This window comes from Rhinopithecus bieti, unplaced genomic scaffold (assembly GCF_001698545.2).
Source record: "Rhinopithecus bieti isolate Rb0 unplaced genomic scaffold, ASM169854v2 scaffold_39125, whole genome shotgun sequence".
Classification (NCBI taxonomy): domain Eukaryota; kingdom Metazoa; phylum Chordata; class Mammalia; order Primates; family Cercopithecidae; genus Rhinopithecus; species Rhinopithecus bieti.
In genome coordinates this window covers 359,859-378,185 of record NW_016816262.1, presented here as the reverse complement: position 1 = coordinate 378,185, position 18,327 = coordinate 359,859, and the positions used below count along the sequence as shown (strand labels likewise).

Here is an 18,327-nt window from a genome sequence, read left to right as displayed (position 1 = left end):
ATTTTTTTGCAGTCGACAATCTCTAGAAATATATGAGCAGTTCCTGATAATCTTGGAGGTGTGCTTTGTATATTAAAGACACACCTGTTTGTCCAGATGAACTGCTTTTTTGCTTCGATCAGAAACAGGATCTTGGAGCTTCTATGGTCATAGCTAAAATACACCCCCAAATGCTTGTTCACCATCAACTTTGTGCCTACCACCTGGACTGAATCTTGGTGTGCCGTGATCAAGAAGGTGAAATCTTTAACTTCTAGGCACTTACACTTTACTGGGGAAGACACATGAGGAAACAGATAATTACCATATACAGATTAATTACTCTGTAATGTGGTAAATTAATAGTTTATTTTTAGCAGGTGCTATGGAAGAACATAGGAGGGCCACGTAAACCAAATTTGGTATCAAGAACAATTTACTAGAGGTATTAATATTTGAGAGGTAAGTTGATATGATTGATAGCAAGAACAAGGGAAAATATGCCAGGAAAAAGGAACAGCATGTCCCACTACATAAAATAATTATGATTAAATAGTGAAACTCAAATACGAAATGCAAACAGTAGAAGACCTTTAAAATCCTGCTAAGACATTTGTATTAAATGCAACAGTGATCCATTGATGAGTTTTAAGAAAAGAAATGATACAAATGATCTGACTTACACTGTAGAATTATCACTCTGGCAGTATAAAGGGAAAAGAAATCTGAGGGGGCCAATTCTAGAGACGTGGATAACCATTTAATGACTTTTGCAGTAAATCAGGCAAGAGGTAAAAGGTAATTTGTTATGCAAATTTTGGGTTTCTGGTCAATTAACAGTCATCAAGTGCTTAAAATTCAGACTGCCAAGGGTGACTACAATTTCTCGAATCCATGGCTCTTCTATCAGCTAAATATCCACGGGGACCTCTCTTTTCCCTTCTCTTCACTACTTTTCCTCTCTTCTGAACAATGCAGTCATAAAGGCATTTGGGGGGGCAGAGTGAGGCAGAAATTATATTCCGCTGTTGTTGAACTGAATGTTTCATCATACCAATTAAGCCCTGTTGGTTGGTTGGTATTTTTGTATAAGCCTTGCATTTCCTTAACTGATTTACTGCCTACTATTTCTATAAAACATGGAGGGAAGGGTGTTGAAATCATCAATAATAACTGAGGATGTGTCTATTACTCTTCACACTTCTGCAAGTGTTTGCTTCCTGTATATTAAACCTCTTTTTTAGGGGTGCATAAACCTTTAGGATTTTTTCTGGCTTTCCCTCCCATTTTGTTTCTCTTTTAGGGATTCCAGTTGCATGCATATTGGGATATTCAAGCCTGACGCTATGTTCGTTAGCACCTTTTGAGGATTTTATTATCTCTTTTCATGGTAGAATGTTTAAATCTTTTTCTGAGGTTTGTTTTGTTTTGTTTTGTTCACAATTTTTTTCTTGTTTTGAGTTCACAAATGTTTTCTGTTATAACATCTAATCAGCTGTTAATTCTGCCCAGTGCACTTTTCATTTATGTCCTGTGTTTTATCTTTTTATCTCTAGTATTTTGATTGGGCCTTTTTTTTTTTTTTTTTTTTTTTTTTTTTTTTTTTTTTTTTTTTTTTTTTTTTTTTTTTTTTTGTCTTTCATGTCTCTACATGCTCAACTTTTCTTTTCACGTCTTAGCCTAAGGAATAGGGTATGAACACTATTATAATGCCCTTTATTATTCTACCATTGATATCATAGTTCAGTGATTGATTTTCCCTCCATGTATAAATCATGTTTTTGTTTGTTTCTTTGTTTCTTTGCATGCCTAGTAATTTTCATTAGATTACAACTATTGTGAATTTTTTCCTTGCTTGGGTGTTGGGTACAGTTAAATAAATAATCTTGAACTTTGTTCTGGAATTTTACTTACTTAAAACAGTTTCATTTTGGGGGGCCTTGCTTTTAAGCTTTGTTTTGTAGGATTTTATCAACCTCCAGCCTAGGGCTGATATGGTTTGCCTGTGTCCCCACCCAAACCTCGTCTTGAATTCCCGTGTGTTTGTGGGAGGGACCCGGTGGGTGTTAATTGAGTCATGGGGGGAAGTCCTTCCCATGCTACTTTTGTGATAGTAAATAAGTCTCATGAGATCCAATGGTTTAAACAAGAGGAGTTCCCTTGCACAAGCTCTCTCTCTTTTTGCCTGCAGCCATCCATGTAAGATATGACTTGCTCCTCTTTGCCTTCCGCCATGATTGTGAGGCTTCACAAGCCACATGGAGCTATGAAAGCTTTTTCTTTTGTAAATTGCCCTGTCTAGGGTGTGTATTTTTCAGCAGCATGAAATTGGACTAATATAGAAAGGAAATTGCCTTTCCACTGCCTCTGTTCTATCAGGACCCCTGGCCAAATGGAAAGGGTCTACCAACATCACCATTGGATTTTCCCCACTCAGTTCACCAACTCACAGCAGTTTTCTCTGGAAACACTCTCACAGACACCCCCAGAAATAATGCTTCACCAGTTCTCGAGGTATTCCTTAACGTGGTCAGTTTGACACCTAAAAGCTTTATTATGTATTGGCTTATCTATTTCTAACTAAAAACACACGAGGTAGGTAGGTAGTTGTATGAGTCAGGGTTCTCTGAAGCAGCAAACCAATAGGGTGAGTGGTGTACTCTGCAAATCTCTAGACCTCTCTCTTTCATTGGGAAACTCCCTTCTCCCTGGTACCCCACTCTAAGAAGTCCAGGCACCTTAGCTGCTCTGTGCTCCCAACTCCATCTCTTCCATTTAGGAAAGTGGTCAGGCTTCCTCTACATTGTCCTCCTGGTGAACAGGAAACCTCCTGCAGTAACCTGAAAAATTGTAGGTTTTGTCTCAGTTGTAAATCTTCTTTCAAGATTGCTGTCTTGCACTGACTGAATTTCAACTATGTTGTTTATTTAGTTCCTTCAGGTAAGAGAGTAATTCTGGTCCATACTATTTCATACTGATTAGAAGCAGATTTCTTCACATTCATACTGAAATGATTGATTTTGTGTTTAACACCCAGCTATGACTTTGTTTTAACTTTTTCTCTGTCATGATTTTTTCTTTCCTGTCATTCCCTGTAATCTATTCTTACTGTATTATATATTTTATTCAGCATTATGCTTTTATTCAAAACAGGCTCTGTTTCTTTAAGTGCTAACTAAGAATTATTGTATAAGTTATGTTCCAGAGATATTTATTGCATTTAATTTATATAAATAAAAAAACTTCTTCTTTTTATCTCCTTTACAAGAAAATAAATATGTTAATGTAGACTAAAATTTGCTTCCTAAATATTAGGATGTAATAATTATTATGATCATAATTCTAAGTAGGGACTTCTCTCCAAACCAAATTAGGAGAACCGTTTAGATAGTGACACATGACCATTTAAGTTCTATCAAAACATTTTTTGAGCTCTTACCTTTTGTCAGACGTTGTTTAAAGTCTTTATTATGTATTGGCTTATTTATTTCTAACTAAAAACACATGAGGTAGGTAGGTAGTTGTATGAGTCAGGGTTCTCCGAAGTAGCAAACCAATAGGGTGAGTATATGTGTATATGTGATCTATTATAAAGAATGGATCCACACAATTATGGAACCAGGTATATCCCAAAATATTGGGATGAGCCAACAAGTTGGAGACCCAAGAGACCTGGTTGCTCATTTCCAGTCCTAGTCTGAGGTTCTATAAACCAAGAAAGCCAGTGGTGTAGTTTCTTTCAGTAGCCTGGCAGGCTTTAGACTAGGAAGAGCTGATGGCTCAGTCTGCATCTGAAAGCAGGAACTTCAACTGATGTTTTAGTTTGAAGGGAATCAGATAGGAGGAATTCTGTCTTACTTGGATAAGGGTCACCACTATTGTTGTATTCAGGCTTTCAACTGATTGGTTGCGGCCAACCCACATTAGGGAGAGAACTAGCTTTATTCCTTCTATTGATTTAAATGATAATCTTATCTTTAAAAAATACCCTCACGGAAACACCCAGCTAATGTTTGGGCAAATATCTGAGCTCCTAGTGACCTAGTCACAGTGACAAATAAAATTAACTATTAGAGTGGCATCATCCCTATTTTATAGCTGAAGAAACTGAGTCACAGGAAGGTAAATTAATTGACTAAAGGTCACATAGAACATTAGCATTTGAGTCAGAAATTCAACCCATTGGATCTGTCCCCAGTGTACAGATACTCATAGACTTGAAATGGTGCTACATCCTCGTTGTATGATAGATTTATCTGGACATAACCCAACTGTAAATAACACCCATCAATGCATAGCTCTTTCACCATGTTGTGAAGTAGAAAAATGATAAGTAGAACTATTTTAGGTTGGGGACTATCTGTATAAATTTTAATTACTCTGTTATATTCTTCTTTGTAGAATTTCCTGGAGGTTAATTTTGAAAATGAACGTTTATAGCCATGTCTTTTCAGAAGTAAGAAAATAAGAATTTAGACTTCATTGATAATCATGAAAGGAGTAGTGATCTTTTTTCATGTAGGTGGACATCTATAAAATTTTCTTATCTCAAAACTGACTGATAATTTTGCTTGTAAAAATCTAGATTAACTCAATCTATTATTAGCATTCATTCACATTATTATTACAATGAGGATATTAGAAAAGGTTACATGTTCTATAGAGGATCGTGGTCTTTTCTTTTTTTTTCCCTGAGACAGAGTCTCACTTCTGTTGCCTGAGCTGGAGTGCAGTGGTGCAATCACAGCTCCCTGCAGCCTTGACTTCTTGGACTCAGGCAATTCTCCCACCTCAGCCTTTCGAGCAGCTGGAACTACATGTATGCACCACCATGCTGAGCTAATTTTTTGTATTTTTACTAGAGATGAGGTTTCACCATGTTGCCCAGGCTGGTCTCAAACTCCTGGGCTCAAGTGATCCTCGTGCCTCGGCCTCCCAGAGTGCTGGGATTACAGGCATGAGCCACCTTGCCTGGCTGGAGTATCATGTTCTTACTATTAACACAGTGGAAGAGTAATTTGTCCCAATGAACATGTTATTATGAGTTCGGTTTCGGTAATCAAAAATATTAAGGTCTAATTTGCGTTCCTTGGTCTAATTTTCATAGTCAAAACTAGAATAACTGTGCTGACTGGCATAAAAAAGGAAAAAAAAAATTATCAATGAGGAAGCAAACGAAAACTAGTCTACAAAATGCCACTCTTCCCAGGTGAGATATACCTGGCAACAATATTATGCATATAACTGTATTATACAGACATATGGTTTCTGTCTTTTGGCCTATCCAAATGTTGATCTCATGTATTTTATGTGCAGTTATATCTGTGGTATCAGAGCATTTTGCTAACGAAATGTAGCTTTTTCTCAGCATCTTTCTTTTAATAGGAACTATCATAATGTTCCTATTAAAATAATTTTTCTATTTGTCTGTTCATACATAAATTTAGGAAAAACTGAGCTTAAATAAATAGTGAATATTGTGTTTTACTGCAGTTCCTTCCAACTCTTTTATCCCATTGTGATTTATAGTTATCACTTGGTCTTTTTATTGAAATAATAAGTTGCTTACTTATATTTAGGTAATTACTAGATTGTTTTTATTCTGTTTTAAGTGACTGTACCCTTCCTTTTACATGTATGCTTGCAAGTCGCCAAAACAAAAAGTGAAATATAAATTTATGAACACTTGATGTCTTTCAAATACTTGCTATATAAGGCTTTATTGTCTATAAAACATCTTTTTTAAATTTTTTCACATATTTAACTCATTCATTTGATATAACCTCTAAATTATCAATACATTTTGATCTAAAGGAAAGTTTTATAAATGTACTAATTTAGCAAGGTTAAAGATCCTGATTAACATGGAAGGGAGTATTGATGTTCAAATATACATATAGTTATGAAAGGGATAATACAGGTTCTAATCTGGCTATTTGTAAACACTTAATTTGCATATGCAAAATATGGTGTTATTAAACTATTTCATACCTACTATGTATTTATAATAACCTTTATCAAGTTATAATTTACATTAATAAGATGCTCTATTTTGAATGTACAGCCCTATGTATTTTGACAAAGGTATACATTCTTGTAACTGCTATCACAATCAAAATAATTTTTTATCATCACAAAAATTACTTTTGTGATCCTTTGCAGTTAATCCCCTAAACCCCTTGACTTTCAACCCAAACAACCACTGAACTACTTTCCAACACCAAAGATTAGCATTTTTATCCCAGAATTTCATAGACATGGAATCCGATAGTAGGTATATTTTGTATCTGTTTTGGTTTATTTAATCCGAGCAAAAATGTTTCTGAGGTCTCTCTGAGGTAGGAGGCAGGCAGCACTCATCACGGACCAGATTAAAGACTGCCTGAAACCGGTAAAAGGTTCAGGAAGCACCTTTTGCTGCCCATCAGTACAGGGCATTTGCAGCAGTGCCAGGATAGTTTACCATTGCCATGACAATACCTGGAAGTTACCGGCCATTTTCTAGCTATTCTGAATAACCCACCCCTTAATTAGCATGTCATTAAATGTGGTATAAATATGACTGAAAACCAATCCCATGCTGCTGCGTTCTGAACACTGCCTATGGGGTAGCCTTTCTTAACTGGAGCAGTCAGGGTGCTGCAAAACTGCTGCAGCCCCAATAGCAGTGCATTCTTTCACCAGTGGATCACTCTTGAATTCTTCCCTGGGCAAAGTCAAGAACCTGTCCTGCATCCTATCTGTGTTGTTGCATGTATTAAAAATCTGTTTCCTTTTTATTGCTGAGTAATATTTCATTGCATAAATATATGACAATTTATCTGTTCATCTGTTGATAGACATCTGCACTGTTTCTACTTTTAGGCTATTATAAATAATGTTGCTATGAACATTCATATACAAGGTTTTGCATGGCCATAGTTTTAATTTCTCTTGGGTACATGTCCAGGAATAGAGAGTGCATGTTTAACTCCATAAGAAGCCCCATATAGTCTTTCAAAATGATTATAACATTTACACTCCTACCAGCAATAGATGAGAGGTCTAGTGTCACATCTTCACAACATTGAGGTGTGTGTTTTTAATTTCAGCCACACTCATAAATCTGTAGTGGTTTCTCACCATAGAGTTTTGACTCTGATCAAATTAGACTAGGAATGCAAATTATCCCTTAATATTTCTGATTACTGAAATTGAACTCAGAATAACATGTTCATTGGGACAAATTATTGTTCTACTCTATTAACAATAAGAACATGATACTCCAGCCAGGTAAGGTGGCTCATGCCTGTAATCCCAGCAAGCCCCAATAATGGTATTGATCATCATATGATTATTAGCCATTGGTATATCTTTTTGTGAATTTTCTACTCAACTCTTTTATCTACTTTTGCTATGTTACAGAGTTAAAAGAATAGTTTAAAACTGATTGATATATGACATGTGTTAGAAATAATTTTGCATATATTTTCTCACAATATGACATTGTATTTTGTTATTGTTAATGAAGACTTCTTATGAGCAATAGTTTGAATTTAGACAAAGTCAAATTTATTCATTTTAAATGATTGCCGTCCTAAGAAATATTTGCCTGTGCCCAAATTGCAAATATTTTCTCCTAAGACATTTTATCAAAGACTTAACTTTTTAGGTCTTATTTTTAAATCAATTATCAATTTTATTTAATTTTAAAGATAATGTGTAGTTGTGTTTGAGATTAATTTATTTTCTGTATGACACTCCAATTATTCCAGCACCATTTGTTGAAGAACCTATTCCTTTCCCCTTGATTGACCTTGACATCTTGTCAAAGATCAACTTACCACATATGCACTCATTTATTTCTGAAATATTTATGATGTTCATTTTTTCCATATTTACAACAATTTATACCAACACCACACTTCCTTTATTATTTATTGCACCTTCTAAAAATTATTTATATTAGGTAGTATAAATCTTCTATTTTTACTTTTCTATAAATTTTTTTACCATTAAAATCCTTTCAATTTCTGTATACACGTATGTATATATCTATACAGGTATCTATCAATAATTTTACTAAAAACATCTTGCCAATTTCTACAAGGAACTGTATTGAGATTTTACTTAAGATTGCATTGAATTTATAAGAAACTGGTTACGACTGATATCAATATATATTTTAAATTTATATTTTAAATTGACAAATAATAATTGTATATACTTATGGGATACAGTGTGATGTTTGATAATACAAACATTGTACAATGTTTAAATAAGGCTAATTAACATATCTATCACCTTACATACTTATCCTTCCTTTATGGTGAGAACATCTAAAATCTACTCTGTTAAAGATATACAAGCAGTCAACAAACATATAAAAAAATACTCAAAATCACTAATTATCGGGGAAATGCAACTCAAAACCACAATGCGATACCGCCTTACTACTGTAAGAATGGTCATAATTTTAAAATTTAAATAAAAAGATGTTGGCGTGAATTTGCTGAAAGAATACTTTTATACTACTGGTGGGAATGTCAACCAGTAAAACCACTATTGGAAATGGTATGGATTTTACTTAAATAACTAAAACCATTTGATCCAGCAATTCCAGTACTGGGCACCTACATAGAAGAAAAGGAGTCATTACATGAAAAAGACACATGCATACACATGTTTATAGCAGAACAATTTGCAATTGCAAAAATATGGAACTAGCTGAAAAGCCCATCAACCAACAAATGGATAAAGAAAATGTTATATACATATATATAACTCAGCCATATATATATATATATATATATATATATATATATATAGAGAGACACATATATGTTTGTGTGTGTGTGTGTGTAGCTGTATGTATACATATGTATTTATTTATATTTTATTTTATTCATTTAAATATATCATTTAAACCCAAACTAGACATTGGTAGAATGAAGTTTACAATTGCTTTCATGGATTAAATACAGAAATAAGAAAAATTCCAATGGGCCTAGATATATATATATATATATACCAGAGTAGTATTCTATGGCGCATATATATATTGGTAGGCTAATTAATTGCTGCCTCAATTTCTGAACTTGTTATTGGTCATTCAGGGATTCGATTTCTTCCTGGTTTAGTCATGGGAGGGTGTATGTGTCCAGGAACTTATTCATTTCTTCTAGATTTTCTAGTTTATTTGCATAGAGGTGTTTACAGTTTTCTCAGATGGTAGTTTGTATTTTTGTGGGATCAGTGGATCAGTGGTCTTATATTTAAATCTTTGATCTGTTTATAGTTGACTCATATATGTGAAATGAGATATGAATTTAGTATTCTCCTTATAGATAACCAATTTTCCCTACAGCATTTATTGAAGATACAGTGCTTTCCTTTGTGTGCTTATGGCACTTTTCTTGTGTGCTTATGGCACCTTTGCTGAATGTCACTTGATCAAATGCATGAGTTTATTTCTGGGCTCTCTATCCTATTGGTCAATGTGTCTGATTTTATGCCAGCACCATCATGTTTTGATTACTGTAACTTTAATATATTTTGAAATCAGGTAGTGTGATGCCTACAGCTTTGTTCCTTTTGCACAAGACTGTTTTGTCCATTTGAGGTTCTTTACAGTTCTATAATAATTTCTTAATAATACTGAGCCTTTCAATCTATGAGCATGATATATGTTTTTTTATTGAGTTCTTCTTTTCTTTAGGCATTTTTGGGTCAGTGTATTGGCCATGCACATATTTCCTTAAACTAATCTCTAAATATTTAATGATGAATTTGCTATTTAAATATAATTTTTAAAATTTTATACTTTAATTTTTCATTGCTTGTGTTTGAGAATATTTGCCTCATTTCTTGAGGCCTTGCTAAATTCACTTGTTACTTTTATATTTCTTCATTTTAATTTATTCATTAAGAGGTTCTATGTATATAATCAGGTAATTTGCAAATAAAACACTTATAGTTTCTTCTTTCTTCTGTGCCCTTTATGTTCTTTCTCCAACCTGTTGCACTAACTAGGACCTCCATCACAATGTTAAATAGCAGCGATGAGAGTGAACCTCCCTTTCTTGTACTGCTTAGAAGAAATGTGTTCATTCTTTGACCAGTAAATGAGATTTTAGACGTAGGTTCCTTTGAATAACTCAATTATTAACTTAATGACAATCCTTCTGTTCTGTTTTAGTAAGAGGACTTTTCTGTTTCTGTTTTCATCAAAATGGTAATTGAAATTTCTCAATGCCTAGTCTATTGAGATGATCAGGCACTGTTGTCCTTTACCAAGTTAAGATGCTAAATTGCTTTATTTAATTTTCAAATATTTTTAACTTTTCATCTGATTATAATGGAATTAAATTATAAATTAGTAAGAAAAGATATCAAAATATCCCCAAGTACTTGAACATTAAGCAGCATATGTTTACACTTCATCCATCAAGTAAGAAACAAAAGATATTAGGAAATATTTTAATCTTACAATAAAACATAACACTTCAAAATATGTAGGATGCAGCTAAAGCAGTGTTTAGAGATACATTTATAGCTTTAAATGCTTAATTTAAAAATCATGAGAACTGTAAATCAATTATCTAAATTTAAATCAATGAGAGTACTAGACACAAGGAAATAATAGTAAGAGGAAAGTGAATATAATAGAACATAGTCTATAGACAAAAATCATTGAAATAAAATGTAGCTCTTTGAAGCTGTAGGCATTCATATCTCGTCTTTTATATTTATGCTTTATTTTATGTTTTAACCTAAAACTTCTGAAGATAACTTCAGTTCCTATGTATATTATTTTCAAATAGATAATCTGGTTTAAAATTATGTATTTCAGAAACTGCCTCTTTATATGGTGCAGGTTTTCTGATTGTGATTGGTGTATATGCAACATTATTACAATGTAAGCTGTTATGACTTCTATGAATCAGGATCTTGTTATGAAAATAGAAACCACTTTTAGGATTGCAGGTGGACTTTTTAGAAGAAATAGGTTTAAAAGGGTTAGTAGGGTCAGAAAACAAAAGGAACCATTTGTGACTCTCGGGGATCTGATTTCATTTTAGCTCCTTAGCTAAGGAAGCAAACTTTCTTTTAGACTTCAGTAAGTCCATCTTTATGAACCTACCTTTGCTGAAAATGAGGTAGACACACACATATAAACGCACACGAACTGACACTATTGGTTCTGAGTGTACTCCAGGGCTCCTGATGCCCGATGTTGTTAATTAATGCTACAGGAACTATGCAGTCAGCACGCCTCCTGATAGGACCACCACCTTCATGATGAAACACAAGCTCAGCTGCAACTGGAGAAGATGCTAAAGCCATCTGTGGAATTAGAGTGTCCTCGACCTTCTTCTCACCTCAAATTTCGTGTGCAGATCTTCAGTGAGAACTTAACCATCACTCACTTGTCAAGGAAACCTGGAAATGTAATTTGTAAGTGTATCAGTCAGTTTTCATGCTGCTGACAAAGACATACCTGAAACTGGGAAGAAAAGGAAGTTTAACTGCCTTATAGTTCCACATGTCTGGGGAGGCCTCAGAATGAAGGCAGGAGGCAAAAGGCAATTCTTACATGGAAGCAGCAGGAGAAAAATGAGAAGGAAGCAAAAGTGGAAACCCCTGATAAACCCATCAGATCTCATGAGACTTATTCACTATCACAAGAGTAGAATGGGAAAGACCAGCCCCCGTGATTCAATTACCTCTCCCTGGGTCCCTCACACAGCACGTGGGAATTCTGGGAGATACAATTCAAGTTGAGATTTGGAGGGTGGGTTGGGGGCCTACAGCGATACTATATGAGTAAGTGTGCAGACCCAGGAAGATTATAGAAGTGTAGACATGAGCTGAATATCAATGGACAGTAATGGACTATGTGCTGTTTGCGTACTTCACACAAAATGCCTATCTGGGCAACTTAATTATGCTGCTTTTACTACTTTGTTTCACCAACATTTTCAGCAAATCTTAAGGTTACATAACAACAGTCAGTTATCTCCGATAGGACTTCCAAAGTTGATGGGCAACAGTATTAAGTACTTTGTGATGTATTTTTGATTTGACTTCAATATAATTAATATTTGGAAAAGTTGCTGAAAAAAGTTAATTCATATTTGAATACTAAGCATATATAAAATATGTAATATAAGATTTGACTCTAATCTCATCAACAATCTAGTTTCTACCAATTAAAGGCACATATATTTTCCTCTTTCAAGTGCCCCCCAGGTGCCTATCATTATGAGGATAAAATCCGAAGCTCCTATCATGGCATGTAAGAAACCATGATGCCTGAGTCAGCAGAAATCTCGAATCCCATGTGGTACCCTAACCATCTCATTTACCATGCCCTCTTTCAGCTCCCACATGGTAAGCCAATTTGTAGGGGCTTTTTCCTCCCTAATTATGCTCAATATTCACATGCTTTTTTCTGATTTTTGACATTTCTGGGTCCTACTCATATATTGAGGGTCGGTCATACATACTCTTTCAGAGAGGCCTTCCAGCCAATATCATTTACATGAAAGCCCAATTCCACCTCCAGAGGTTCTCTAGTTTATCATTCAGCTTTTTTTTTTCCTTGTAGCACTCATCATTATCTGATTTACATTACACATTTTTTGCCTACATTTTTGTTGTCTCTTTCCTTACTGCAATGTAAGTACCACAATGGAAATGTTTCATTTCTCCTGATAATTGCAGTTTCAAGTACATACAGAAGATTCTTGTCACAGGAAATCCATACATAGGTATGAACAGCAATTTAAAGAATCGATGAATATTTGATCCTCGCCATACCTACACATACCCAACTGTAGATATGACAGATACGGCAAGCTGAATACTCACAATCCATTTTCTCCTCCTTCCTTTCTTGAAATAATTGGTTACAGTGGTAATGATTTTAGCAAAATAAGACTTAATTTCCCGGATATCTTTGCAGTTCTGGTCATGTTCCACAATTCAGAGCAGTAACGTGTAAGTGGAAACCTGTATCTGTTTTCTCAGTTTCTTTTCATGTGCAGTGAAAATGGGAACGTTTCATTTCCTTATGAAGTGGTACCTGTTCCTCTTTGTTTCTTCCTTTGATATCCTCCTATCTGATCTATAAATAGCAGGTTGGATGATATTATATAAATAGCAATATGTCTAAGGTCAGTCACCTTCGCAATAGCTGAGTGACAACTTAAATCTATGTTTTCCTGCTCCAATTTTATAACTGAAGCATAAACATATACATCAAGATTCATCCTCACTACTGGAAACTGTATCTGTCGATTGCATTGAATAACAAGAATCTGAAGAGTAGCATATCCTGCAGACTAGATCAGAGAACCCATTCAAAGCCCCTTCCCCTTGCCTTCACTTATCCTAGAAATTATAAAACTAAATCAATCAGCTTTTTAGACTCCTTTTCCAAACAGAAGTGGTTATGTAAAATGTACCTGGCTGAATAGCCTTAAGGGGAGCTTTCTGGGGTAGGCTCCCTTTCCTATCAAAGGTACAAAGACTCACAGCAAAAGGTATTAAGCATTTCAAATAATTTTTTTCTGTTTGAAGTGTGTGAACAACTCCTAAAGGTGTAGCATTCATTATGTGACTATGATGATGCCCTAGATTGAATGTGTGTGTCCTCCTGCAATTCGTATTTTAAGACATAAAACCCCAAAGATGATAATATTCAAAGGTATAATCTTTGGAAAGTGATTAGTGCTCTTATAATAGAGATCCTCAAGAATTCCCTTGGTCTCCATCACATGAGGACACAGTAAGAAACCAGCTCTCTATAAGCCAGACTTGCCAGCCTCCAGAACTGTGAGAAATAAATTCCTGTTGTTTGTCAGTCTATGGCATTCTCTTAGAGTAGCTTAAACAGACTAAGGGGGCGAGGGCCACAAGCTTAGGATGGCAGGGCAAAAAGAGAGATTCTAGGTCCCTGGTAGCATTGCTACTTTGCTGAACACTGACCTGCAAACCTACAGAAAGTTTTGTTAGTCTTATAGAAGAAAAAGGATGCTTTACTTATTTGAGCCATTCTTGGTTGAGTTTTCTGTTATTCAAAGCTGTACTAAACCCTAACTGAACCAGAGTTCGTACTGAATATGATGGAGAACAGAGGTCACCTACCTCTGGCCTGAGCACCCGATTGAGCTCACTGTCTGTACTGTTAAAGAAAGTTTTCCTGGAATACAGAACACATTTACATGAAATCTTGGGCATTTTGAAAATTTCTGAGATCTCTTAAATGATTATGAAATAAAAGTGTGAAGTACTTGACAATAGGAGCACTTTTAGTTGCATAACCTTGAACTTCTCATTATATCACCAATAGAACTGGGTAACCTTGCATGTCTAGATTTCTTAGTGTCTCGATCTGTGCTAACAAAAATGCACTAAAGCACTAAAAAAGTTTTTTCAGTTATCTAGGAAAAGTCAGATCATCTTGGTGAGCAAGAGTTATATAGCAGTTTATGCATTTCTCCTGATAATACTTGTAAAACAGTTTGAGAGTGCTGAGTGCCTCCAAAGCCTCATGCTAGGCTTTTAATTTTCAGTCATTTTTGTCAATCTAGGTGTATCTGTTTGGAAAGTGAAAATAAGTAAATAAGTAAATAATGGTACAAAAATATTTAGGAAATTGGAAATGAGACTCTAAATTCATATAAACACTAAAAACTAATCAATAGATGATATGCAGCATTTGCTCTGAAGCTGGAATGCAATTGCTAAAGCAGTATCTAAATGTATTACATGTCTCTGCTCGACAGTCTCCAAAGATGGCCGTTTTTCCCTTCTTCCCTCCCTGTACATGGAAGTTGTATATCTCCCCTTAAGCTTGGTCTGCCCTTTGACTTGCCTCTACTAATACAGAGCATTAGAAATGATAATCTTGTAGTTCTAGGTTTACCCTTTAAGAGGCCTGTCTGCTTCCTTCTGAGGAGAAGTCTTCTACAGTGTAAGAAATCCAAATCCCTAGAGACCTCCATATTGTGAGGAAGACCACGTTCACCATGTGGAAAGATCACAGATGGAGAAGAATTGAGAAATGCAAAGATAGTGTGTGAAGAAGAATTGAGAAATGCAAAGATCCTATGTGGAGAAGAATTGACAAATCTAAGATGTGAGACAGTCAGAATCAAGTTCCTGGAAATATGACCCCAGCTGAACCCTCCATTTAGCTTCCAGGCGTTTGAACCATCCAGCTGAGGTCTGAAGTCATATAGCTGAGAGGGACCTTCTTTGCCCTGTCCAAAGTGCTGACCGAAAGACTCATGAGAAAATAAATGGATGTTCTTTTATGTCCCTAAGTTTGGGGTAGTTTGTTAATGCAACAACAGATAACTACAACATCAAGTTGTTACTTGTGTGTTAATATATCTTTGTTTAAGTAAAAACAAAGTCCAAGTGGTTACTTAAGCTTTTACATTTCACAAACTGGCATCTAGTTAAAGCTTCCCTGATAGTCTCCCAAGTGTATCCAAGCCACAGTGCATTATTTTTAAATTCAGATATTTGAATACAAGTCAAAGTTCACAAATCACCTTTGCAAAACGTGTCTAGTAAGTTCACATGATACTGCATCGGATGGTATAATCTTAAGGGCAACACATTGCATTAATTCCAATCACATTTCTAGATAATTTACTATAAGCTTGCTCTGGGCAAAAACGAAAAAAAAAAAGAAGAAACTATGATTCATACTTTTACATACCTCACGATTTGTGGGGAAAGTTGCCTTATTTAAACATAATGCATTAAGAGCCATAATAGTCATAGTTAGAAAGTACCTTGGAAATTTTCAATGCAATTTTCCCAGGAATGCTTCTTCAAAAGTTCATCTTAACAGATCTGGTTAAATGTGTGCTGAGATACAAACAAAATAGCCAAAACAATTTTTACCAGAGTAAACACCCGACCCAAGCCGAATTGATTGGATTCTCAATCTTCTGGAGTTTTTATGAGGACTCAGGGACTTTGTAGGTCTAGTATGAGCTCATAAATTAGAAGATTGTCAGTGTCTCTGCAGAAGGTGTTTGGCCTTGTGCTCAGAGACCTGGAGAAAATTGGTGTTCAGAAAGAGGGAATACAGGAAAAAAATGATGAAAAAAAATTTATCAACAAAATAACATATGGTTTCTGAGAGAGGAGAGACGAGGAAGAGAGAGAGAGAGAGAGAGAGAGAAAGAGAGAGAGAGAGAGAGAGAACAAGAGAGCAAAAGATATCTGCTGCCATCCCTTGTTTAGGTGCCTCTTGACACTAATGATAAAGCCAGTTGTGAGTTATTCAGTTAGTGTCCTTCTAGTTCATTTCCCCTTTTTACTTCAGCCAGCTTGAAGAAGTTCTCTTTTCGCATCCAAAATTTTATGCAGAAAATAGACACACGGGTAACAGAGAAAAAGTCTGTTTCTCTTGAACAGCAAGAATTAAGACAAACTTGAAAAAATCCTGGAAGGTGACTTAGGCGGTCTAAGAAAATGGAGAAATAACTGGAGGATGAAAGGAAAGTTGGATTAGAGGCAAGAAGGTGAGCAAAACCATGGGTAGTTTGAGAAATGCAATGGCTTCTGCATAACTGCCTATGTCTCTGGGGGCAGAGGGCCCAGAGGTAAGGCTGAAAGAATGGCTATGATAAATTCGAAATGAATTATAAACAGCATGCTTATGAAGTCAACAAATTCTTTTTGGATTTGACTAGCCATAGAAGACAGTGAAGGTGATTGTATGACAATGCAACTTCTATTTTCTTGTGAATATAAAGGAAAGGCAACTTATGAGGTTGATAACTTGAACTGGTCGATTTAACAAAAAGCACATGCTTTATGATATGATTGTGGTTATACATGCCTTCTTGGCCTTTGCATTCTGGGAACAGACTGGCTGGTTAAAATAGAAATATTACGCATTTTTCATGCGATATGTAAAAACCAGTAATTTGCATTTTCACTCAAAGAGGGTAGTTGAGGGTTTTATTTATTTCTTAAGTCAGTAAATGAGATAAGGACCAATTGCACTTCTAATAAAATAACTTACATGTATCAATATGCTAACCTTCTTAAGAAATGGCTACCACTCCTAACTGGAGTTATATTTTTTATGTCTGTAATTATTTTTCCTTTTAGCATACTAGAAAGAGATAAAAAGCATATACTTTCCAGGATACACACACATACACTCACACACATCCTGGATAAATAACTAACAATGTGATTTCACTGAAGCACCTATTACCTGACATGGTAAAAGTTATTTGTCATGTACTAAAACAATGTCCTGCATTTGCATATGGTTCAGTACCTATGAGTGATAGCCTCCACTGTAAACAGCAAACTGGTCTAAAAGCACCATTTGTCAAATTCATCATATGCTGCATTATCTCCTTTTCTTCTTCTAGTTACTAACTTTGCGGAAGGACTAACAACAATTTTTTATAAATCTCAACATTAACCTCAATATAAATGTCCTCATTAGGTGAAGAAGTGAAAAGCACTGCAGAGTACTTGAGTCAAATTATGATCTAGTAATGTTGGCAATATTATTTATATTATTGGCAAAGGCTCTAATCTTTTGCTGACTTTAGTATAAAGTATACTTTAGTATGAAGTCAGCAAAAGAACAGCAAAATTAGACAACTTAGAGATTCAGATTCAACTTAGCCTAACACTACAATGTTTGATTAAGAGCTATTATGTACAGAGATAAATGTATGCCCTGGACACCACAAAACTGTATTTGGTTCACATCAACTCTTTAAAAGAGAAACACAGTCTAACTTAGTTATCTTACTCTGTTATACTTTATGCCATTTTCTCCCTTGATTTTCTTATTTACTTCACTCAGACTTGAAAATGTAATGATTTTTGTTTGTTTGTTTTTTGTAGCAGACTTTTCCTATAGTACCTTACATTTTTCTCTTTCAACAAAATGTTAAATGGTTGAGGCTTCACTTGATTATCTTCATTTCTAAGTTGTTAGGTCTTTTTAATTATATGTATTTTAAATTATGCAAATGACTCTTTTCATTCATATTTAGATATTCATTTTGTCTCTTCTCATTTTGCCATATTAACAGGCCCGTATTTCTCATAGAGAAATTATAGTCTTTATACATTTACATACCACAATTTTTATGGGACAGATTGCTTTGCTACAGTTTCAATAATTTTACAGTATTTAAATGATATTTACTATGCCATAGAACTCTAAATTATAGGAAAAATAGTGTTAATACCAAAAGTCAAAATAGCATGCATTTATAAAGCTATGCAAACAGATATTTTTTTGATATTGTATTTCATGATTGCTCCAATCATATATATATATATATATATTTTTTTTTTTTTTTT

General features: G+C 34.8%; 1 long non-coding RNA gene across 2 annotated transcripts in view; it reads left to right on the top strand.

Annotated features, from left to right (window-relative positions):
- Positions 1-18,327, top strand: part of LOC108516950 (uncharacterized) — a 103,103-nt gene that overhangs the window by 873 nt on the left and 83,903 nt on the right. The window lies entirely within an intron of this gene.